The sequence below is a fragment of the Pantherophis guttatus genome, chromosome 6 (assembly GCF_059756535.1).
Source record: "Pantherophis guttatus breed Tessera chromosome 6, ASM5975653v1, whole genome shotgun sequence".
Lineage (NCBI taxonomy): Eukaryota > Metazoa > Chordata > Lepidosauria > Squamata > Colubridae > Pantherophis > Pantherophis guttatus.
Window position 1 is genome coordinate 32,749,830 of NC_142068.1, and position 18,844 is coordinate 32,768,673.

General features: G+C 36.1%; 1 long non-coding RNA gene across 1 annotated transcript in view; it reads left to right on the forward strand.

The window, feature by feature from the left end:
• The window catches only part of LOC117678363 (uncharacterized), a 44,863-nt gene extending 27,063 nt beyond the window's left edge, over positions 1–17,800 (forward strand). Inside the window, exons 8-11 of the long non-coding RNA XR_015728608.1 lie at positions 990–1,104; positions 1,951–2,064; positions 16,214–16,382; positions 16,920–17,800. This is a non-coding gene — a long non-coding RNA (uncharacterized LOC117678363). The remainder of the gene's footprint in view (positions 1–989; positions 1,105–1,950; positions 2,065–16,213; positions 16,383–16,919) is intronic.
• Positions 17,801–18,844: the final 1,044 nt, after the last annotated feature.

Genomic DNA, 18,844 nt, shown 5'->3' on the forward strand with positions numbered 1-18,844 from the left:
TATCTGCCTTAAAATCATCAAATTCCTCAGCACATCCCTGCAGATGAACCTCTGAGTCCTATTTCCCCATGAGAAATCTGGTCACCCAGAAAGATCCCCCAGGCAATTATTTACAGCTGCAGTTTGTGCAGAGAAGTATTACATCTCTGCACAAACTTTCATCACATGAATAAGCCTTTAACAGTAGCTCTTCCCTGTGTTGAGTTGAGCTTGTTCTTCATCTTCCTCCACTGGCCCTCTAGGCATCTCTGGATCCACTGCTTTTCTCTCATTTCCTCCATGAACCACAGGGATTGACAAGATTCTCAAGATGAGACAGGCTACTTGGGTGCAATCCTGTTCAGGACCTCAATCACTTCAGTCACCTTCTTATTCCAGGCAGATCCAACTAGTGTCTCTGCAGGACTGTACAGCAGATCCTCGGTTATAACCCATGTATCCTTCTGAAATGAATCAGAGTCCATTAGTCGTGGGGGGCAGACCAATCTTTTAGATCCCATTTTCCTGCAGAGGGGTACAGCCCTAGAGAAGCTCATAGTCACCAACTATGATCTGACCATGACACAGGGACCAAAAATAGGTCCCCATGTCCACCAATTCTAAACCTATCACTAATTTTAAACCAACCAACCAACCAACCAACCAACCAACCAGCCAACCAAAACAGGCACTGAGTGATTTAGAGTAGCTAAGGAGAAACACAAATCAAGCACATAAATTAAAATACAGTAAGAACTAAAAGAATATATATATATATATATATATATATATATATATATATATATGTATGTATGTATGTATGTATGTATGTATGTATGTATGTGTATATATATATATATATATATATATATATATATATATATATATATATATATATACATACACATATATATGTATGTATGTATGTATAAATCAAATTGTCTGGCAACCAATTAATTATTATAAAGTATAAGCTGTCAAAAATAATACAATATTCAATTTTTTTTCAGAAAGCGCCAGACAGAAGAGTAAATGGTGCCCCAACTGAAGCTGGGCAAAGTTCTCCTCTCTGACCACGGTGTCTTCCATCTTTCAACAAAATCAGCACTTCTATTCTAAGCAAAAGTGAGTATTTTAATTTTACAGTTGAGCAGTTTTTTTTAAATCAGAAGCAATATAACTGGGAGAAAATGGCATATTAAAAAAGTTGGTTATCTCCAAAATGAGAATATATGGATGAGTGGGCTTTTTTTGGCATTGAACACTTGGATGATAATGGCACACTTTGCATGGTAATCTTTTATGGTTATTTATCCACTGCTTTCATGTCATTGCAATGCTCTATAAACGAAGAATTATAAGGCTGAATGAGTTGCTTGTATTCTAATGAAAGAATATAGCAAAACAATGGCTAATTTCATATTTTTAAATAAATATAAATATATATATAAATTAAAATTTAACATACTGTCTTTAGCTGAAAAATAAGTATTATATATAGCTCTTTCTTAATGTTACTTCAATATTTCAAATAAAGAAAAAGAAGAATATAATGATATTTTAATTTTTTTAATCCCATAGATCAGGATGTTTGTTATTGTTTATTTTCTGCTGCTTCATTTTCACAAGCCATTAAAATGCATTGTTTCTGCAAAATAGTTGCTTCTTATAGAGATAAAGAGCCCAGAGGCATTCCTGAGAGTAAAGATAACGCTGGAGACAAGCACTTTGGTGCTTCCAATTATTAATCTTTTTAGAAAGAGTACTAAGGAGAATAGGAATCTTCTGAGCATGAAGAGCTGGGTTTATAAGCACATTTGTATCTGTGGGCTAACCTGGAGACCTCATGTACAGAATTATAGGAGTAGTAATCAGGAAGGGACACTTTTTCTCTTCCTTGCAGATAGCAAACTTAAAGAAGCAATAAGAAAGAAGGCGGAGAATAACATTTGTATTCTCTCTTTGTCTTAGAACAATAGACTGTACCGTAGAACCATCCACTCAAATGTACACTACTCTTGCTGCACTATTACGGCTATTGGCTTTTACAATGGAACCCATTCTTCTTAAATCCATTTACGGCAGGTAATAGTCACAGCTGTACAATGACACAACACATATATTGAATATGTATCAGCATAACATATATATCCATTAATTGATGTGATGTGGGCAACAATATAAAGGCTTGTAAGGTAGTCATTAGGTTAAAGATTTTAAATTGCATAAAATGGCATGAATATTTTACGTACTTATTTATGTACTTTAAATTAATCTTTTTAAAAAGAGCACTAAATGAAATAGGAATCTTCTGAGCATGAAGAGCTGTGTCTATAAGCACATCTGTAACTATGTGTGCCATCCTGGAGACCTACTGGGCAATGATTTTGCTTGTAGCAAACTAGCCAAAATATGCAAAAACTAGCAGACAGGTCTTTGTTTATAAACCAGCGAGATATTTATATTATATAACTATTATATAAATTTCAGACAGCGTTAACTCTAGCTCGTTATAATACTCTGCCCACAGCAATCTTGGAGGGCTGGTATAAAAGAAGTCCCATAGGGGCTAAGACTGAGGCCATATGTGCCATTGGTGCAGTGGTTAGAGTGCAATATTGCAGGCTACTTCTGCTGACTGCCTGATGCCTGCAATTTGGCAGTTCAAATTTCACTAAGCTCAAGGTTGATTCAGCCTTCCATCCTTCCGAGGTGGGTAAAATGAGGACCCAAAATTGTTGGGGGCAATATGCTGATTCTGTAAACTGCTTAGAGAGGGCTGTAAAGCACTGTAAAGTGGTATATAAGTCTATGTACTATTGCTATTGCTATTGGAACCACAGCTCATGTCCTGCTGTATTGCACCCTCAATAAGGACTCACGGACTCGTTTTATAACACCTTACCTGGCAAAATAACCTGGAAATTCTGATCTCTTTTATATACAACTATTCTTATCAGATCAGTGTGATATAGTTCCTTTGAACATAGCTACATTGTGCTGTACTGTGTGTAAAACAGGTAGACCCTGGTTGCCACTGATGATTTCACCATCAATTGTAACACATTACTTTGTCCAGTTCTATTCTGTTTTGTTTTATTCAAGATTTAACTTTTATTCTGGTCTGTGATTGTAATAAAGATTGATTGATTGCAAAACCTAATTGCTATTTAGCAATGGTCATGATGAGGATGCGATATGTGGGTCAGGTACAAATAATGCTGATAGCCTAATTTACACCACTGTATTATATAAACATCTTGTTTGCCAAGTGCATGCTATGCAGCAGGAGTCAATTTTTATGGGCCCATTTAATGGCAGAAGATTTTGATATGTAAGAGGAGTATATAATGAATAGGTTATTTATACATTATAAATTTGCTGAAGATAGTTGAAAATGCAAATGTTTTGGAAGTTCAAGTAAGTAGACAAATCAGTACGGTACAGTATAAAGTTTACATTTAATACATTTGACTCAGACTCAAATTACTAAGCAAGTTGGATGGATTCAATTATAGTGCCAAAGGGTACTATAGCGTCTTTGGAAAATCTGAAGGATCAGATGGAGAACAAAATGTTCTAGGGAAAATCTGTTTGGTCACTAAATGACATTAACTCGAATACAAATAATTAATGATGATTAAACCACTTCTGAATTAAATCTTTGATAAATTTATGGCCTCTGAAATGCCTATAGTTTTGAATATATATTTTTAGAAGTAAAATAAACAATTCAGCTATATTGACAATTGAGGATAAATAATACTTTATAAGAAATTTGGAGTAAGGAGCTATAGCATTCAAGCCTAAAAAAAAATCAGTATCATCAAGGTGATCTTTAGATTCATTACTTTTTCATATTATACCAGATATGTAAAAAAGAAAGTTGGGCTATATAGCTGGGCTCTTGTGTTGGAGATGCAATAAAGGGTATAAAAGGTATAGGTTTAGAGGGTATAAAAAATCCAATTCAGATTTACTTATTCTATATTGATTGGATATATTTGGTGTCATTAATACATATATAGTAAGGGATACCATCATGCTGTTGAAGTATATTCCTATCATGTGGATCCTTTCCATTGATGAATAACTGTAGATTGCTTGCTGAAGGTTTTTTGAAAAACAGTAGAAAATGTTATTAGTTCCTGGAAAGATACAAATTCCAAAGGCTCGTTGACAAAACATGCATACTCTCTGAACTGACTATTGACGTAGTGGAATGGCTGCACAATATGACTGCATATGATCAAGATTTATTTAATTATTTAAAAATTGAGCAGTATTGTTGTTACCCTTCATTATTTTAAAAAATGAGCAGCATTATTTCTTAAGGATAGAGCTCTTTGCTTTCTGTTTTGTTTTTGTTGTCCTAAAGCAATAAAAGAAATTAAAAAAAAACTTCCACTATGAGATCCATATTCTTTTTTTCTCAAGCCACTTTGCATAGCAAAATATTATAAATCCTCTTCTCATAGAGAATATTCCTGTGTTACAATTTCCAAAAACACAGAAACTTTGTAAAACTAATTGATTTTTTTTGTAATACAATTCACTGCAGCTTAAATGTAATTTTATCTTTTGCATTTGAATATAAAGATATTAATATTTTAGTGTTATGCTTATATAGTAGTTTATTCAGTTTTTCCATTCTTAAAATGAAATATCTTTGGATATCATAAGACAAGTGTATTCATAATCCCCAATGGTTTTCATGAAAACATTTTTCACATTTCAAATCTTTTCCCAATTTTTTCATTTAGATATTGTGTCCAATGTGAATAGTTTATAATATTAGGTATATTTCCGTTTTGATGTGAACACCCAAACTCAGATTAACCCTAATGGAAAAGTTATATGTACATTGCATACATGTTACAAAACCTGATAAAAACAATTGGAACTGAAACCAGTTGTTTCAACCTTATCAAAACCTTCATTTTGATAAGGAAGAAAAACATATTTGTATTGTTAGGTATCTGTTTCTTTCCTCTTTCATTATCTGTGTCCCTATTTCAGCTATGAAAAAGTTAGAAACAGTACAAAAAAATGTAAATGCCATATTTTAGAGTTATGTTAGCACTATGACAGAGATCTTTTGTTCCTTTTTGGTTCAGATCCTATCTTGCTCTCTTAGAGAAAAAGAAAGATAATAAATCATCTTTCCAGGTATTTCATTGCACATTACTACTTCATGATGAAAATCTAGTGACAGTGATGGATCTGGAGTACCAACTTCAAACTGCTTCAGGTCAGGCAGGGTACCACTCAGCTGGACAGATGCACTACTACAACCATTAATATGTCTGGACTGAATCTTAAGTTTATTAGCCCTCATCTGGTCAATTATTCTCTCAAGTCCTGGTTCAGAACACTAACCATCTCCCCTGCTTAGGTAAAATAGAGAGGTAGAGCAGGGTGTTACTTTCATATTTATGGCATCTCAGCTTAATCCCAAAATGATCTGCCCCAACAGTCTCATGTAGATGTTAAAGAATAAAATAGAATCCTGAAGAATTGCATAACTCAACAACCATGCGGCAAAGAGTAGCTCCTCTGCGGCATCTTCTGGAAATAAACATCCAAGTAGGACTACCATAGTACAGTGACTCTGCAGCTCAACTTTGGCAACTTGTCCAGGAGGATATCATGGTTGATATAAAAGATGCTGAGAAGTCCAGGACAGCCAACAGGGTCACACTCCACCTGTATTTTTCTTAGCACAGGTCTTTCTATCGGTGACCAATGCAGTTTCTGTTTCACAGCCAGACCTGAAGACTAGATTGAAACAAATCCAGATTGAAATCCGAAAGATAGAATAATGCTTTAATTCAGCAATGAAAAAACATTCTCAAGTTTCTTTGTATAGCTTCTGAAAAGACCATGAACCAGAGACTTTTTATCAGGCAGACAAAACTAGAGTTACAGCAGCAAAACAGTTGAGAGTGGCAACTGAAGGGATTCTAATTTTGCAGGATATGATGGCATGTCCTGCAAAACCACTAGATGGCATCAAAAATATAATATTTTCTTTCCCTCTTTGCTGCTGTCTAGTGGCCATCACAATTTTTGGAGTCCAATCTGATTGATCCACAGTAAACTAAAAGCTAATCAGCTGCACTTGGTTCACACAATACACTAAACCATAGAGAGAGTTTACACCAGTGGTAGCAAACCTACAGCATGCATGCCAGAAGGAGCACTTAGAGCCCCCTCTGTGGCCAGAAGGAGCACTTAGAGCCCCCTCTGTGGGCATGCTAGCCACTAGACTATCTCGTTCACCTTCCTGCAAGATGAAGAAAATTAGCTCTTGATGCTGGACTCTTCAGCCAGGGTTACAAGGAAAACTTCTCCCCTTCCTCCTTAAAAGCGGAACCTTACGATAGAGACGCACCATCAGATCAGCCCAATACCCAAGTGATGCTTGCCGGGAACGACCATTTCCTCCATTCTTCTCCAGAATTTCATGCGCTGCTCTCTCCCCTCCCCTCAGGTGCATGCCTTTTACATGCTACATTCCTTTCTGTTGCCCTAGTGTGGAGGAAGAAGTGGCACCCGAAGAATTCACGTGGAAGGTCACCTTGAGGCTCCCTTTCGCTTTCAAGTCAATTTGGTGGCAGGCTTTCCTGCAGAAACCGATGGGAGCAATTTGGCTGGTGAATTGGGAAGAATGTTCTTGGGCTTTCCTCCTTTGTGCTGCTGCTTGCAGGACTTGGGAGCATCTGGGAAGCCCCTGAAAGTTTTGGGAGAAAGGAAGTGAATGATTCATTTCTCCTCTGGGGTTTTTTTGGTGGGGGGAGAGGCTGTGAAATAACGACACTTCTTCACCCACCATCTCTCCATGTGCCTGGCTTGGCTGTTGTGTTATTCAGTAGGGTTGTGCAGAGGAGTCCCAGTTATTGGTTAGACAAAAAAGCCTCCTGATCAGTAACTTGGTTTTTCCCCGCCTGCTCATAAGCCCGTCCTAAAAGTTATCTACAAAGCCTGAATTAAAACTGTTCATAGCTTGTCTCTAAAAGTCTAGGGTTTCCCTGCGTTATCTTACATAGACCACACCTATAACCCAGAAGCCTTGACTCTTTTAACCTTCCCAAGTTCAAAAGCATGCCAAAGGCAAACTTTTACCTTTCAATAAAAAGTTGTTTGTATCGTTGAAAGCTCTGTAGTTGTGTTTTTCTTTCAAGACAAAAGATATTAATGTATGAGTTGTTTTTTCTAAACTAAAACCTCAGTATTCAGGTTAAATTGCCATGTTGGCAATTTGTGATAAATAATTGAGTTTTGGGTTGCAGTTTGGTCACTCGGTCTCTAAAAGGTTCACCATCACTGGTTTACACTCACCAGGCTTAACATGTTGCACAAATATTGTTTTTTAGTGCAGTTTACTGCACTGCAGGAATATAGCTAGTTAATTAACAGTACAAGAAAATAACTTCCTGTGTTTTGATTAATTAGTATCCAGTGGAAGATTGGGAAAGTAAAGTCTACTAAGCTTGCGTATTTAAAAGGTGAATTAAAGTAGCTGTCCAAGGTTTCAGCTAAATTTGCTCTTTAGTGGATGTATGTACATATTTCTACAAAAAGCTAAAGGAGAAAATATCCGGTAGATCAAACCAAACTTATATATGCATGACAATAGTTTCTAATTTTTCGAATAGTTTCTAATTTTTTGAATAGTTTCTAATTTTGCTAAGCTTGTTATTTTGGGAATATACTGATTAACATCACTTTGAGTCCTGTCAGAAACAATTTAATAGATATGTTTGTTTTTAGAGGTATGTAAATAATTACATGACCCCTTTTTAGACTAGATTAATTAGATGCTTTGTCAAAGGGCTTTATCCCAATGCTTACATTAGCATGACAGGAATCAGAGGCTGCTGTGAAAAAGTATTAAAATGCCAGCAAATCTTGTGAATCTGCTGGTGAAAAAGTAAAAATATCTTGAATCTGCTATTTTGTTCCCTCACCTAAACAACTGTGAGATTAGTTTCAGTTATGTAAGAGCTGAAAAAACATTTATAGGGAATTTTTGATAAACTTGTACAGATGAGAATGCTTATTCCTTAATATTTCCCTATTGTCTTCAGAAATATACGCAGAAGATTAGAATTCATATAAATGTTTTAGGCTGCCAATGCTAGTTATCAATAAATGAGTCTTCAAATACTGTAGCTAAAAGGGCAATTTTTTCCCCTCCTGCTTCAGAGGAGAGGATAAAATCTAGTGAACACTACTAAGCAATAGAATAGAAAGGATGGCAGATGTTGCTGTGCTGGAGGAAGAAAACTTAGGAGACTTCCCATAGGAAGAAGGAGAAAGTGCAAGCCAAAATTATTCTAGATACCATTGGGTGTTGAAAACTTGCTTTTGATTCCAGGAGAAACTGGTGAAAAACCCTTGAAGTGCTGATTCAAGAGAAGATGTACTGAAACAATAAGTGGCAAATGAAAGTTAATTCATCATAACTTTCCTCAGAGAAAGCTCATTTGGCCACCCAACAGGAGAAAAAACTAACCTGAGACAGTGAGAAAGCCAGTTAATATAATTATACTTTACAAGTATATTTAATAATAAGTACTAATTCAGAACTGTGCTTTCAAACTCTGCCAGGCCATGGGACCTATTAGTTATAAAAAATATTAGAACTTCTGATCAAAATGGAAAAATCCCAATAGAGCAGTGTTTCTCAACCTTGGTAGCTTGAAGATGGGTAGACTTCAACTCCCAGAATCCCCCAGCCAGCAGCGCTGGCTGGGGGATTCTGGGAGTTGAAGTCCACCCATCTTCAAGCTACCAAGGTTGAGAAACACTGCAGTAGAGTAAATAACAGCAGTACACCTTGAAGCAAACCTCTAGGTTGAGGCTACACTGTGGTTCTGTTTCAGGAGAGTGAAAGACTTAGCTTTTAAAACCTTACTCGATCATAAATCTAACTTGCTTATTACCGTTCCATATTATTTATTTTTTAAAAAAGGGAGGGGGAGGGAAGGGGATGGTAGCACCTAAGTTATTTTACAAGACTGAAACTGAAAGTTATATATTTAATTTTACTTTTCAGTTCAATAAAGGGAAAAACAATCACAAAGAATGTGTCTCACAAATCTACCACAATTCCTTGGGACAGTCCCAAACGGAGCAAATGGGCTTTCATATTTAAGGACGAATTTCAAGGGTAGTCCCAAAGGTGCTTTTTCCGTAGACATTTCAAGGATAGATTTCAACCCAGGCCTAAAATGACGCATGTTATATTTTATTAAAGACATGCAGAGATTTTCTGTTGCTCACATGCTGGAGGTGGCTGATGGAGGTAAGAGGACTCCATCCCTGTTCTGTCCATCTCTTAGCTCACTTAGTTTTGGTTTTAGTACAGTTTTTAACAGTATTCTAATCTGTGTAGTTTTAATGTTTAATATTATAATTATTTTTTTACTTATTTTATAATGTGTAAGCCAGCCCTAGTCACCTTTGTAGGGGAGAAGGACAGCATAAAAATTAATAAATACTAATATTAATCTGGTTCACTTTGTGGGATGCATCCAAAGCTCTGGAAAGGATCTGCTCTCAAATTCTCTGGAATGGTCCAAAGATCCCTAAATGTGATCATTCTATTTTTTATTTTTTATTTTGTAAGTGGTTGTAGTATCTTTCAAGTAGATTGTGCTGAAAGATATCAAAAGTGCAAGCTAAATGGAGATATGGAATATGATTAAGAACACTGGATATCTAAAATTTGAACTGCTCTTTTAAATGTCTATAGAGATTCTCAGTCATCCAGATCATGGTTGTCCCAAAGGTTCTTTTGAACAACTGATCTTTTAAAAGACTCGCTTCATTAGATAGTTTACTTTTAGTTTCATAGCTGCTTCTGTAAGGGCCTATCCAGCCATGAGGCAGAATGAGATGCAGCCTCACATAACATATGATATATACCATATAGGGCCTGTAAATTTTGATGTTATTATTATAATATTTAACATAATTGTTAGGAATAGATCCTATAGGATTTTCTAGCTATAATGCCCTAGTTGATTGTCCTTGGGATTAGATATCCATCTGGGATTAGATGGGTAAGAGATTCCGTTTATGACTTTGCCTCAGATAGCAAAATATTTTGGGCTGGCCCTTTCTGTTAGAGAAAAAGACAGCAAAAAGTAAGTATGGTAGGCGAATTCTCCCAGATTTTATTAAGCCACAGAAAATTTGAAAAAGAATGTAGAAAGATCATTTCAGATTCCTTGGCCTTACAACTCTCAAAGCTGAAATACAAGACTTGCAAGTTAATCAGACAAATGCTGCATCACCTAGCATGAAAATTAATCTCCAGATGATTCTCATCTATTTTATGCTTTAAAGAGTCCAATAAATTCCAATAAACTATATTTCATTTTATTGCTTTTCTTGAAACATGAATCATGTCCTTAAGGAAAATGAAAATTTAATGTCTCTTCTACAGGAACACTTGATTTTATTAGAAACTGCTGTTTCACTGCCCATCATATTAATATGTTTAAGGATGTGTATTTTAGGAATTGAAAAGCAAGATTCTCTGTACTGTACAAGATATTGTAGGACATTAAAGACAATGAATTATTTCTTTCTTAAAAAGTTGCAATCATTTCTGGTGCTTTGTATAGTGACATATGACCGTAACAAATGACACTACTTTACATAACTACCTGTGGCATGCAAGTAGGCTAACTCTACACAAGATTATATTACTTGCTTTCTATGTCACACAAATGAATCTGACAGGAAAACCACAATGGAAATACTTACTGTAGCAGAGTGGAATAAATAATGAGAAATGTAAAAGTTGAGGAAATCACTGCTCTAATGCAACTTGACCAGCACAATCCTATAGGCAAAAGTCATAGGTGCCCAATGGAAACAACCTGATAAGTCTACAGACTCTATTCTGTAGAATAGCTTCCTTCTCAATTGCCTTCTGGATAATGATATGAAAATAATACGTGAACCAGAGCAACAGGCCAATTGTGTAACTTTAACTCTCATCACTTTTCATTGTTCATCACTGTATTCCTCTCATCACTGTATTCCTGTCAGTATCAATTTTGTAGCAGAAGGATGAAAAACCTTGGCTTTCCAGATGTTGCTGAAAAGCAATGCTGTGGAATACTCATAGTTTTAAGCATTTGTACAAGAAATCTTTGAAAGGCAGGGGTTTGAGTTATGTGAAGTTATTTATCCAAAGCTATTTATTGAATATAAGTCTATATATTATGTAGGACATCTATCAGCATTCCATCCTACTGAATATAGTCATTCTTGAGTTATATTGCATCTAAAGAGTCCCCTGATGATAAGGAAGAGATATTGCTTCTTCAGGAACAGAAAATGTACTCACCAGCCACCCCTCAAGGAGGAGCAAGAAGTAAATATTTCTTCAGAAGTGGAAACCATTGTAAGTAAAAAGCTGGTGGAACACATGAACCATCTCCCTCTAATCCTAGAGAGCAGAGACACTCGGGCTGCAACAGTAGAGATTCAGTGGGCAGCAGGAACAAGAACAGAAGACCTCTGGATGATTCATTAAGCAGAACATGGTGGGGAATGCTGACAGATTTAAATAGGCTTTTTAAATTTCTCCTTTCATTTTTAAAAAAACTTTCCCCAATGTATTGTGAATCTGCAGGTTATAATTCCAGGCCCCAGGACTTCTGGAATGATCTTCCATCTCCTTGTTCATCTCTATGTCTTCTCCTAAGAATCGTGATATGATCTGGCTACAGAGACCAACTATACTTCAAATAAAGTGTGTCAATTCACTGAATCTTTCCCCATTGCTTTTTCATCTTCTCCTAGAGCAGCTGCTTCTCTGTCAGAAGGATTTACAACTAGTGTAGCAAGAAGGAGAACACCTCTCCTCTTAAGTTTTCCAAAACATATCTTTGCTGTACATCTGTAAATCTTTAAATTCTGAATCCAAAAGCAAAGCAAAACATTTTATTGAGTGAAAGGACAAGGTGGGAGCTCTACTCCATTGTAGATGATGATGATAAATAAATAATACTGATACTAAAAATAAATACTTACAAATAGAAATAGAATGACTGTGGCAAAGGAAAGCAAGGATAGTACCAATAGTAATAGTTGCCTTGCATGCAATCCGAAAACAGCTAAAGCACCACTTGAACACCATAAGCATTGACAAACCTTCCATCAGTCAATTGCAGAAGGCAGCTTTACTTGGAACAGCTTCCATATTGTGACAATATCTGTAATACCGTCAAACATCCAGATTTGCCTATCCCAGGTCCTTGGTAAGGACTTGATAGGTAGACAAAAATGCCAAACCCAGTCTGAACATCTGGCTGACTGTGCGATGATTAATAACGATAATGATAAATTAACTTAGCAGTTCATTCTTGCTTTGTAATTGGTATATTGAATTCATCATGCTAAATACTTTAGGAGTATGGCATCCAAGAGAATAGCAGGTAAAATTACAAAAAGCATTTATAGAAATGACCAACTGAGTTTATATTCATAGCAGAGGCAGGACTCCTTTTCTCATTTAAAATGAAATATAATATATTTAACTATTCTGCTTTAACATTCATTATAGAACCTAGGGCTGCCCCTATCGTTATATGGCAGGAAGATTTGGAAAGATTGGGGTATAATTCAGCGTTAGCAAATAGCTTATTAAATGTGGTTTTACATTTTTGCTATGGGGGAAGAAGATAGGGACTTTATGTAGCATTTTGCTTCAGATGCCTTGAACTGGTGTGAGCCAAAGTTGCCTTTTGCTCAACAACAACAACTTTGTCAGAGAGCTCTGTTCAGAAGAGTCACCTAGAATCCCAATTTTCTTAATTTACTCTTCTGTTAACTCTGCAACACTATACCCACTCAAAAGAAATACAACATGCGATAGAGAGTTGAGGTGTCCATACCATAAGTGATACATGATGCAGTGGTAGCAGCATGTTATTTATGTTCCAAACTGGTCAGCATCTTGCTGGCTTCCAGCCATCATAACTGCAGCACAATCTGAACTTAAGTTACCTCAGCATGCTGTCACCAGCTTTGTGGTAGTGCAGTACTGTAAATTCATGTGGAACTGAGAGCTAAGGATCTGGAGATCAGAAGAGAAATATCTCTGAAAGGTGCTTTGTATATGGAAAGCTATTGCTTCACTGTGTCTCGGTAAAGGACTGATTGTACTCAATTGGCTATTTCAATTGAAGGCAAGAGCCTTGGTAGTACAGTGGTTTAAAGCACCCTGTTATTAAGACCAGCTGCCTGCAATTACTGCAGGTTCGTATCTTGCCAGACTCAAGGTTGACTCAGCCATCCATCCTTTCTAAGGTAGGTAAATTGAGGACCCAGTTGTGGGGGCAATAAGCTGACTTTGTATAAATATACAAAAGGATGAAGGCTATTGCTTAGCGCATTGTAAGGCGCCCTGAGTCTCCGGAGAAGGGCGGCATATAAATCAATTTTTTAAAAAAAATAAGGAGTGTCTATACATTTCAGAATGAAGCAGACCTTTAGCTCTGCACATCCCTTTTGAAAATTAGATGTTCAGACAAGTATTCTCACAGTCACTTTTTCTTAAACATCCTGGACTAACTTTCTTTTTCAACATAATCATATTAGTTAAGTGTATATAAGCTATTTATATGCTTTTCTTGAATTTTAGTTTATCGTTAGACGATTGGCTATCATTTTTTTTTAACAGTAACACAGTTGGAAGGGACTTTGGAAGTCATCTAGTCCAACCCCCTGCTCACGTAGGAGACCTGTACTAGGGATTCAAACCGCTGAACTGCAGACCTTTCTGATCAGCAAGGTCAATGTCTTAGCCACTAAGCCACCTAGTCAGGTTTTTTCCTCTAGGATTCTGCCACAAATTATCAAAAACACTGAATGGTGGGCTACTGTTTTTCATTTGGTATTTGCATGAGTAAGGACTAAAGGAAGAAGAAGCAGATAGAATATGTGCACCTATCCCCCCCTCCCTGCAATAGTATAGCAATAATTATTAAAGAGTTCACAACCATCAAAGTAGAGAGCTAAACCAATAACTGGGGCCCCAATATATTCCAGGAAATATATCTGTGAATTAGCCAGCTGCAATTTGTTTGCTTTCTGTAGATCCATAGCCAATTTGCAGCAAGTATGACTAAAGCATTGGATTGGTCTCCTAGGGTATTTGTTGAACATATTTGAGAGTAAACAGTAGAAACATTATTTGCAAACAAATTTGCAAGTGGCAAAAGTGTTTCCATTAGTAAATGTATTCATAAGAAATGTGTATAAATCTATGCATTACCTTAAATGACATCGCTGGCCTAGTCGTCTGCTTCTGAATTAAGCTACTGTTGCCTTGGTAACTGGCATGTAAGAAGTATATCATCCTTGTGCCTTTAAACACAAGGCAATTTATGGCTCCACCTTAAGTGCAGAGTTCCACTTGCTAAACTGTAATGGGGTTTATGTACAGAAAATGATGGAGGATTCTGAGTGATTTAGCATTCTTGGCTATATTGTGTAAATATTAAATATATCTGATATAGTGAGATGATCGCATTTGTGCAAGCTCAGCAGGAGAAGAATCAACAATTCAACTTACTGGAGGGCAGTAAGGCATTTTCTTTTGTTACTGTTTAATGAAAGAGTGTCTGTGAGTTTGACGAGTGATTCAATGAACTGGAGAATAATTCAAATCAAGCATAGGTAATGTACAGCTCCCAATCATAGATATGTCATATTCACTGATGCCTGGAGATAAGCAGATGGAATTCCTGCATCTCTTACATTTAGTTCTCAAGTTCTTATCTCATATCTGAGTTTATATCTTTTTTTCAAGTAGAATGGTGTGCTAACCTGAATGCACATTTAAGACTTCCAAATTCAAGAGATCCAGATCTTCTAGTTCCTGGTCAGTCCCTGGCTTTGCCATAACAGATAGATTGATAGATAGGGAACATATCTGAGAACTGGCTAGTTCTCAGTAAAATAATGAAAGAAAGTTCAAAATAAAACAGTTTCTCAAGGGTGTTCCAGAATGGACTATATTCAGAACAAACTCAAAATCTTTCCTTTCCTTTCCTTTCCTTTCCTTTCCTTTCCTTTCCTTTCCTTTCCTTTCCTTTCCTTTCCTTTCCTTTCCTTTCCTTTCCTTTCCCCTTTCCCTACCCCTTTCCCATTCCCATACCATTCCATTTTTTTTCTTTTACTCTTTATCAGTTTGTTAGTTCTTATGGTTTATGCAAAACTTTTAATAGCAAATATTTTTAAAAAGATAATTTGAAATTCAGTTTGATAAAACAAAACAACAACAACAACAAAAAAAAGAACAGTTTGTAAGGTATCCCAACCAAGGATTGTATCTATTTCATTTTGGGAACCTGTATCTATTTCTTTTGGGGATTTTGAAAGCATGGAAAGCAGAAGATATTAACCATGCAAGTTTCAGTCAGATAGCTAAATTTTTGAAATACGTTCCTGCACTTTTTAAATGCTGAAATATTACTTTGCCTTTGAGTCTAGTAGTTTGGAAAGAGAAACCCACATTGTTAGTTAGCTTATGACAGTGTGTGAATGGTGTGCTCTCCTGATTTTCATCCATTTATTTGTCTGCTATTTATTTGTTCATGAGGAGTCCTTGGTGTTCTGAGCTTGGTTTGCAGATGTTTCATTGCCAAAACTAGGTAACATCAGCAGGGCTAGTGCTAGATTTATTTGTTCCATTTATATCTTTTTTTCTATTCAGATAGCCCTCAAGGCAGTTGACACCAAATAGAGTAATAGGATCCAATAGATCACATTATTACCTTTGCATACTTTATGGTGAACATGAGCAGAGAGTCATGTCTTAAACCACAGTGATGTCACTCATATGGGGAATATAGGAAGACTTTTTCATTGATCTATATGACCATAGCACTATTTTTCCTATGTTAAACTGAGTAAAATTTTCATTGCAGATCTATAGGTATAATGATGAAACTCTTATATTCAAAATCTATCAGTGAAGTATGCATGTACAAGTTTGGGGTGGTGATAGGTTTTAGGCTACAAATGCACATTCCATAAGAATTGTTTTCAATGTAACTGGATTATTGTTGAAAATTAATAGCGACTGGTAGCTTGGCATCCATGACTTTGGGTCAACATTTTGATTGTTTTTAACATTTGTCAAAGCTATGTGTGTTGCTCAGTGATTAAATAGTCTTTGCACTCATGGGACATTTAATTTCAGGCAATTCTCTCCTGATCCTGGCTGAAACCCAAGCCTCACATCTTCTGGTTGCAGGATTCTTTTCTGCAAACTTTGCTGTTTGCAAAGGACTCTGTGTAACATAAAACTCATCCCATTTCCCAGCAGGCAGCAAGTTAAAGATCTTCATGGAGGCCAGCTGCAAAGACAGGTGTTATTCTGCCTTTTCTTTCCATTTATGCTTGCAAATAGGCTTTCAAACAACAGGAAGAAGGAAGGAAGGAAGGGAGGAAGGAAGGAAAGGAGGGAGGGAGGGAGGGAGGGATTTTATTGGGTCATTATCTCATTATATTTAAAATTCTATTCAACATTACTTACTGTATCTTCACTTGTTTGTATCCTCTTGGGTACCATGATTTCCCTGTCACTCCTGGAATTGAATGCTTCTATTTGCAATGTTGCTATGTAGATTGCTGGTAGGAAGATCAAGAATTTTGTTCATCTGAACCTGGGCTGGGGAGTTGAATTTGGATATGGATGAGAGCCAAATCTCTGCCAAATATGAAAATGTTGATGTTCTGACCTCACTTTTTGGCTTGATCCAGCCTATAGATTAGATGGCAATAGCATTCTGAGCTAATCTGATGTAATGGAATTTTCTGATTGTACAAGTTCCAGCATGAGAGTTTTAGTGTTTGGAATCTGTTTAAGGTTTACCCTGAACTTCTGTTCCTTATGCTTTCTACAGCAACAGATGACCTGTAACTTTACCACGAAGAACCCAATTAAGAACAACTGTGGAATTGAAATGCATGCAGGAACGCTGTGTGGTAAAGATGGGTAATGTTCATTTTCCATCCTGTGGTCTTCTGGCAGCCACAGCAGAGTTATGGTCAACAAGGAACCTTTTCTATGAATGTACGTATTATCCTAGTATCATGAAGAAAAATATAGAGCAAAAAAACTCTGAAACACATGTGAATATACATACATACATACATACATACATACATACATACATACATAACCATAGCTTTATAAAGAAATCTTCTTCATTAAAGTTAAAAAATAAAGATCCCAAATTCATTATCTACACAAATGCAGGAAATAGGTTTTTATTTTTAAAAAACAACTTAGCCATAATCATTCATTCAAGATTCCATAACATAATCAAAATGAGAATCAAAACGAGTCAAAAAGAGGGCTGTGAAAATATCTACAGGCCCCACACATCCTGGACATAATTTGTTTCTACTTCTACCCTCAAAACGATGCTATAGGACACTGCACATCACTGCTTAACAACTAATTCGCACAACATTGTCAAATAATTTACTAAGACTGTAATACTATTATTTTTCTCTTCCTTCCTAGTATCTCTTCCCAGTTATTACTATAATCATGTTGCTTGTATCTTTCAATTTATACTGTTTTAATTTGTTTCCTAGTATGATTTGATAGCTTATTGGTAATCTTGACTATCACTAAATGTTGTATTTTTTTTTATTCTTGATGAACATATTTTATTCTCCTTATGTTCACTGGGAGCATATGCACCAAAGACAAATTCCTTGTGAGTCCAATCACACTTGGCCAATAAAGAATTCTATTCTATTCTATTCTTTAAAATATAGTCATATTACATCATTCCTTGAAGCAAATGTGTTGACAATTTTGAACTTGAACTCAGTTTCCTACTTTCTAGCCTGGTGCCTTTACATGAAACCAAACTGGGTCTATCCCAGGAGAAGGAGACAATGACAAAGTATTTAGTGCTGCCAAGAAAATTGCACAGATATGTCTGTGTAGCCCATGCCACTAGGTGCCAGTCACTAGAATTGAACTGACTACTTTGATTAAAATTGCAGCTCTTGTTGGCTTTGTGTTAAGAGGAACTGATAGCATCCATGTAATTGCCCTCTGCTCAGGTGCTGACATTCATACTGATACTTTTCATATAGAAAGTTGGTCTGTTTTTTTCCTCTTTCTTTCTTTCTTTTTATATCCAGATGGGATAAAAAAAAGAGATGGATAAATGAAGAAAGATGAAAGACAATACACATGCAAGAATTTATATGAGCTAATGCACAGCACAAACATAATTCCCAAGGGTATTTGAATGTGATTCATGGATTGCTTGAATGTGAAAGAAACACTTGACCACCACTTGTTGAACATTTTTTAAAAAAGAATCCTAGACATGCTTTGGAAATATTTTCCTTTCTCAAGGGCACTGTAAAAACAAAATAGAGAACCCATTAAACTTATTTATAACGTACTGTACATATAATGATCTTTCTAAAAATGGGCATCATATAAATTCTAATTAAAAAAATGCCTAAAATACTGTAGAATAGCTTCAGGTTATGAATGGAAACAATCATATCTCTCTCTCTCTCTCTCTCTCTCTCTTTGGTTATTTGGGTCTTCTCCCACGTAAAATTGGAAGTGTCTTGGTGATGTTTCGACGAAGTCTCATTCGTCATCTTCAGGCTGGTGTTCTCGGCTTCGTGCTTCCAGGAGCAATGTGTGTGTGTGTGTGTGTGTGTGTATATATATATATATATATATATTCTTATCTACAAATTTGCATGCATTTCAGAAAATAAAACAATTCGATGACTAGTTCTGTCTTGGTGGGAGTCTTTTAATTTCACTTTCATTTACATTAGT